This window comes from Rhagoletis pomonella, unplaced genomic scaffold, assembly GCF_013731165.1.
Source record: "Rhagoletis pomonella isolate Grant_MI unplaced genomic scaffold, Rhpom_1.0 Rhpom_scaffold_00010, whole genome shotgun sequence".
NCBI classification, from domain to species: Eukaryota; Metazoa; Arthropoda; class Insecta; order Diptera; family Tephritidae; genus Rhagoletis; species Rhagoletis pomonella.
The window spans coordinates 19,388,906-19,396,264 of NW_023458564.1; the positions used below are offsets into that span (position 1 = coordinate 19,388,906).

At 33.8% G+C, this 7,359-nt stretch overlaps 1 long non-coding RNA gene across 1 annotated transcript in view; it reads right to left on the minus strand.

The window, feature by feature from the left end:
* LOC118746128 overlaps positions 1-5,667 on the minus strand; it is a 28,015-nt gene extending 22,348 nt beyond the window's left edge. Inside the window, exons 1-2 of the long non-coding RNA XR_004993782.1 lie at positions 5,526-5,667; positions 3,927-4,207 (exon numbers count right to left, since the gene is read on the minus strand). This is a non-coding gene — a long non-coding RNA (uncharacterized LOC118746128). The remainder of the gene's footprint in view (positions 1-3,926; positions 4,208-5,525) is intronic.
* Positions 5,668-7,359: the final 1,692 nt, after the last annotated feature.

Genomic DNA, 7,359 nt, shown 5'->3' on the forward strand with positions numbered 1-7,359 from the left:
ATTTTGTGTTTCTAGTTCAGCTTTCGTCACTCGAAACTTTTACCTCAAAGAGGTGTTTTATTTGATTTAAATTACTCTGTATATATGTATGTATGTTTCTTAGGAGCAAATCTTGCAATCAAATTTTGACCAACATTCCGATGACCTACAGACTTGAAACTTCACAGTTGGCTCAGAACCCGATGACAATAGTTGTGTTTTTTTTACAAATTATCCAGTAACTTGCCAGCAACTCTCCAGTAACTTTATTTCTAAGAATTCGCTCTCATAGAAAAAATTTGCAAAAAAGTACGTGAACGCTTTTCCAGTAATAATTTGCAAGTTTCATGAACAGCTGATAAATTGGTTGTTTATTCGCAGCAAATTCCTAATAAAACAATATATTTTATATTTAAATATGTTTATTTTGTGAATTTCCACAATAAAAAGCCACAAACAGTTTCCTTATTAGTTTAAATTTCATCCAGCAACATGCGATCAGCTGTTTTTCGTACTGGCAAATTCTTACAAGTAAAAATTTATCCAGTAAAATCCAGTAAAAACTTGCAACTTCAACTGTAATTTTTCGCTCTCTCAATTTCCCCTACCTTGCAAGTTTTTGCGTACGAAAACGCCAAAACATGAAAATTCGTAAAAACTTTTACTGCAAATGAGTAAAAAAACGCAACTAATGTAATACGAAATAACGAATACGTTAATCCGATAGGTGGCGCAGGAGTTGAGTTATTTGAAAACCCCGTATTTATAGTCCAATTTGGTTCATATTTAGAAAGCTTGCTTTAAAAATATTTGTTTTTACTATTAGCTTATTTTAGATTTATGTTAGTAATAATTGAAAACCACCATTAATTGTACACGGGAAATATTAAGCAGAAAATTGGAATATGAACACGTGTGTTGTATGGTTTAATGTACCTAACATAATTTTTTGGGAAATAAATCATAATTAGTGTCAACAATACAAAAGATAACGGCACATCTAAATTGTAAACCACATCTGTGTTTGTGCTTGCATTTTACAATAGTTTTAACATATTTACAGAAAGTTTCGAGCGGAAAATTATTTAACTACTCAATTAAAATGTTATTATTGCTAATTTGCAATAACACATGCACACATACATATATATACATATGTATAAATAAAAATAAAAAACATACGTGACCTTACGCAATAGTGTATCAAATTACGGAAAGTATAACTATGAAAAGCGTTCAAAATCAAATATTTTACAATGCGAATGTATTCAAAAAGGCACCTATGTAAGGTACAAACAACAATGGAAGATGACCCAAAAGGTGTAACAAAAACTCTTTTGAAAAAAAGAGAACAATAGTTGTAGGTACTGAATATAGGTATTAACATGTGTATATGTTTTTTATATATTCGACTAACCGAAAAAAGTATGTAACTAGAAGAAAAACAGCAAATGAAAGTGAGAAGGAAAGCGAGTTGCAATTGAAAGTAAAATTGGCGAAAATTTGTTACAATTTCTTGTTGCGCATCAAAGCAGGCGGAGACGAAAGTGTTTTGTGTTGTTGCCACTGGTGTGTAGCGGCAATGCTGTTGCTTCAGGCGTTTGCGGTTTTGATAACTATGATGACCAGTGTTGCCACAAAGATTTTTAATTTGTTACCAAAACTCTAAAAAAAATTACCCAACTCAGAAAAAAATTACCAAATTTTTATAAGCATAGTAGTCTAAACAAATTGAAAATGACGAGCTATGGACCACATCTGCAAAATTATTTTTCCACGTATTCTTATGTAGACAATTATTTTGGCGACGACAGAACTACACCACGACTGGGGTTGTGGCCAGCTTAGATATATTTACATTTTTCGAGCGACAGATGAGTTCCTCCGCGTTCAAAAAATTCATATCACCATCGACAGAGCATTTAAATAATGAAGATGAACAATTTACAGCTGCGGTCGTCCTTTTCAATGTGTTCAAACTATAACAATTCACAAATATTTTTAAAACACAACACAAAAAAAGCGCTCAGAGATTTACAAACATTTAAAAGATGTTTAACATACAGTCTTTTACATAAAGTATTTATGTAACTTAAAACCAAAAAATTAATTAAAACATGAAACCAGCAAATGTATCGTCAAACGATAGATGAAATTTACTTTTACAATTTTATAATTGGCTCACATTCGTATTTAATTGCAAAATTGTAATTAGTCCTGTAAAGTTATTTTCTTTCACAATTGGTTCCAGCAGGTAAAAATGATCCAAAACCCTGATTTGTGTGACTGTAGGGGCTGTGACCGAGCCGCCATATTGGGAAAAATTGGTGGTTTCTTTAAATTGCTATATTGCGAACATATATTAAAACCCTTATTCTAGAACCCGAATTTTCGTAATTCCTAGTTTGTTGCTACGTTACGAAAAACGCAAAATCGACATGCTGCAACCCTGGCGGAAAATTGAGCAGCATTGCCAGCTATCAGTAGATTTTCGAAGACAGCTAAATGAAGGAAAACAGAATACTCATCATTTCCATATTAAAATTATGGATTCTGATGCATTTGCAATTATAGCAGCAGAGTAAGAGCGCGCTATGGCAATGGATTCACAAAGGTCTGCGGAGCTGTCGGGCATAGTAACCATGGACACATCTATGTCAGCTTCGGGTTGAATTCTTGAGCCACAAGCTATAACTCCTCCTATGCCTGAAGAAGGTGTTCTCAATCCAGTTAATGCAATACCAGCTTCTTCCAAGCCATTGAAAGTATGCAGCTGGTCAAGCTTGCTTCTTCCTTCGGCTACGCTTAGGGATTACAAGCCTTACTAGTGAGAATTCTCTTTTTTTTGTTGCCGGAGAAGAGGGCGGAAGCCCCTCTTCTACTGTGAAAGGTGTACAAAAGTGCTGCGGAATAGGGGTGTAAAAGTTCTGTGTTGTCAAGTCAAATTTTTACGTTAAAGAGCTCTTTCAATTTTTGGGTGTCTTAAGATGCAAATTTTTTGTTTTGTGCATTTGTAAGAAGGTTCAAAGATCTAAATTTTTATAAGTAATAAGTTAGTATTAAAACCTTAAGAGAAAAGACTTACGTAGGAATTACCAGTTTTGGTAAAAAATTACCAAAACGGCAACGCTGATAATGACGCGCTGCTAGCAGTTGGTACCGGCGCACACATTGACACAAAACAGCGGCCCACCACGCCAAACATAATATGTAGTATACACACACTTAAATAAGTACGGACATGGATGGATATTTACAACGTGTTTAATATTGCATCTGTTATTTTGAATTTATATATTTATGTATATTTGTATGTATGTATGTATGTACATATATTTGACTTTAAAATTTGCAGTTTTTCATAACGAACACGTTTCTATGGGTATTTGAAGTTAAGTTTAAACGAAGAACAAAAACGCGAAAAATATCTTAGAGTTGAATTGGTTGTGAAGGGCGATTGGTACATGCCACACAATGGGGCATAATTAGCAATGCCTGAAAAATTTTGAAACTTTTAATCTGTGTGCGTAATTTGTATGTTGCAAGGGCCCGCAGTGATGTTAATTTTCAAGATACGCAATTATTTGTAGCCATGCATATAATATGCTTAAGTGTGTATGTAGTGCGTATGTATGTACATATATATGTACATACACATGTAACAGTGTCGACTTGTGATTTCGTATTCTTTGGCTATTGTATTTGTTGTGTAAGAAATATGTAATGCAGGCACAAGTGCAGCAGCGAACAGCGTATTTTGCTACGAATAATTTGCATTTTCACAGCTGGTTTGAAGGCCGTTTCGGTAATCAAGCGGGCGGGCGAAAGGAATGCAAATTTGCCTATTGTGTCATTTGGTAGGTTTCGCAAGATTTCATCGCTTCTCGGTTGTTTGTTTCTTGTTTTGATTCGTTGTGTTGGATGCAAAGTTTTGTTTTTCAACTTACCTGAAATTTTTTTCAAATTAGCAGCACCCTTTTGTAGATACGGTATGAGTATTTCAAATCCAAGTTCGCTACTTCAGTCTTTCGTTGCTACTGCTGGTATTGCTTGCTTTTCTCGTAAATCCCTTCCTGTTGTTGCTTTTAACAGCTATTCGTTTCACTTGACTGGTTATTGCACTGTGTTTTTGTAGTTTTGTGAGAATTTTATTTAACACTTCTCCACACTGTTAGCAAGCATTTTTCTGTTTTTTTCTTTATATTAACGATTTTATTAAATTGTATTACTACGCATAAAACCATTTTTAAAATAAAAAATATAAATATAATAACATAGCATTAAAAACTTGAACACGCATCATTTGATATTGTTATGCACAAAAATCTATATTTTATCATAAAGATATTTATATACACAAACACATGTATGTATCTTCAAATATATGCTTGAATGCATACATATATATATACATATATAGTCTAGTTATAAACCACACAAGCAAAAATCCGCGGCAGAAATATGTGTTCAGTGGAAAAAAAGCTTTGGAACATATGAAGAGAGTCAATAAAAGAAATGAGAAAACCACAACGAAATGCACTTATGCATACAAATGCAAAAGTAAGCGCATGATCGGATAAAGTTTCGCATGCAAGCAACAGCAGCGTTTGAATAAGAAACTAAAACTCCAAAGCACGCCCTTGTTTCAGATCGCACTGCTTTAAATATGTATGTACAATGTACATATATCGTCGATGTTTTTGCAAAACCGCCCATCGACCAGTTGCAAAATCCTAAAGCCTAAATCGCTGTTGTGGCAAAAATGAGATTTGATAACCCTGAACTCCTGAGATCTATGCATAAAAATCTTAAAATCGTAAACCAGAGATTTGGTAAATAATAGCTATATAAAATACATCCTGTCAACGAAATGCCTTCAAAGAAAACCCTGTAAAATTTGGGTGTCGCAAGATGGGCGGTTTTGCAAAAACATCGACGATATGTATGTACATATGAACACATTCGTACGTATGTATATATAAATATATATATATATATATAAGTACGTAGAGTATCTGTACATTTGTAGTTGGTGGCTTAGCTTTTGCTATAAATGCTTGTACATATGTACGTTTGCTGTGCTTGTGTGCGTACGTAGACACTTATCTTGTTGCATATTGCACTGCAGCTGTAAAGTGCAAGCAAAAGGTAAAAAAACACAAAAAATTGCATACACTACTACGATAAATAGTTTTAACATATATAGACCGTATTTTTATTGTTGTGTCTTTCCTAATTTTCACCAACTTTTTAATATCTTTGTGCTATCTTTACATTAACTTAATTTTTGCTCAATTTATTCATTTCACTTGGTATTCGAAAAAAAACATTCAAAATTACTGGCAGTGGAAAATATGCAATTGGCATTACGAAATTCGTTAAAGGTAAAATTTTCAAAACACATAATTTTTAAATTTATTTAAACAATTATATTAGATTTCCGGAAACGCGTACAAATTTACTACATTTTTTCACAATTTTTTCAACATTTATGTATGTACATATGTATCGCAACTAAGGAAACAAATAAGTTTGTATGTATTTACTCATTTCTTGTTAAGCAATTCACTGGAAACCTAAACACGGCTCAAATAATGTGTACCGTACGCAGTGCTGCTCAAACGCAGACTAAATTGGCCAACAATTGGCCAACTGCCATTTGGCTTGAAAAAATGTTCAGTTGCTTATTATTACCGCCGCTATTGGAAGTTGCTGACACCGAATATCAATGGAGCAAAATTGACTGCTTCCATGCAAATTGATTGGAATTGTTAAGTGCAGCTGATCGCGAGTTAAGTTGAGGTGCGCTGAAATAAGCTACGCATGCGCTGTTTTTAAAATAAATTTCAGCCATAAAAGCGTACAACATTTTTGTCAGCAAATGTAGCTTTTTCTCTAAGCTCTCGCCATATTGGTTGACTTCCTCTCCCAACTAGTTATTAAGCGGTTTTGGTGGTGATTTTGTGTAAGTGCAGCAGTCTGACTTTAGTTTATTTTTATTTTGTATTTCCCTCCGCTGTGTCTCCCATTTTATGCTATTTTCTACTGAAATTACTATTTATTATCATTGATTTAGCCGGAGATAGAGTGGAATCTCAAGCAAATGATATTTTATTTACAAATCTGATATTGTCAACGGAAGAACATTTCAATGTACACACACAAGCAATATCGACTCCACGTTGAATGGTAAATGCTGCATTATTGCTGTGTTTTTACAAATTACTAGCAGACCCGGCGACCTTCCTCCCAATTTTATTTATTTTTATTGAAATATTTGGTCCAACGTTTCCACCGCAACTCACGGTCATGTTTGGTTTTTGGGTCGTCAGAAAGCATATCCTACATTAATATTAGTGTTGGTCAGTATCGATACCAAAAGTACTCAGAACTCGATTCTCAGAAGGATCGACAGCACCCGATTTTTAAAAGTATCGATACTGAGTACTCCAACGAACTCAGTACTCACAAAAGAACTCGAAAGTACTCAGTACCTAAAAAAGAAACTCGAAAGTACTCAGTACTAAAAAATACCCTGTTCCAATAATCGCTTTGATACATGTACTCAGGATCAGTTCAGAGTACTCAGTATTAAGTGTCAAATAGACTTAAAAAGTACTGAGTTTTATTTGCATTTAACGGTATTCAGAGATGATTGTACCCAATTTGCAGTTTAATAATTTTGAAGTTACAGTTAGCAACTCATTTGACGTACATAACTTGGGATTCGTATATTAATTTAAATAAAATTTTACTAGCTTGTGAGATTTCTACACTAAGGGCCGTTTTCTAATGTAAGCAGTAAAGTTGCCTTTACTAACAGGGCAGTTAAATTGTTCCTCAATTTAAAGTGTTTTCGTTTTCTTATCTTACGGGTAAAAATAAATTTGTTATTCCGTAATTACGGCAGCACAAGAGTGAAACTTCACTACATTCGTCATAAAATTTCAAATGTTGGAAATGCAATATAATCAAATATAGAGCACGAGCAACTGTTAGCAAAAACCAAAACCTTGGTTGAAATATCTAATATAAGTATCAGACTCATGAACAAAAACCAAACCAAAATTTTAAGTTGGGTACAAACTTTTAAAGGTTGCATCGGGTGTGCAAAAATTTATCGATTCGAGAAATTAATGCGCTGTAGAGAAAACAAAAACTCGTATATCGAGACGATAAAGTGGCCACTAATCTAAAGGATAGATGAGAAAACGGCCCTAAGAATGGAAATGTTACCAACATGTGTATATTTAAAGAAAGTACTCAGTACTCTGAAAAATACCCGATCCTTAAAAGTATAGATACCAAAGAACTCGATCCTCAAAAGTACTCGATACTTCCCAACACTAATTAATATATACTTGTACAGCCCAGCGGTCG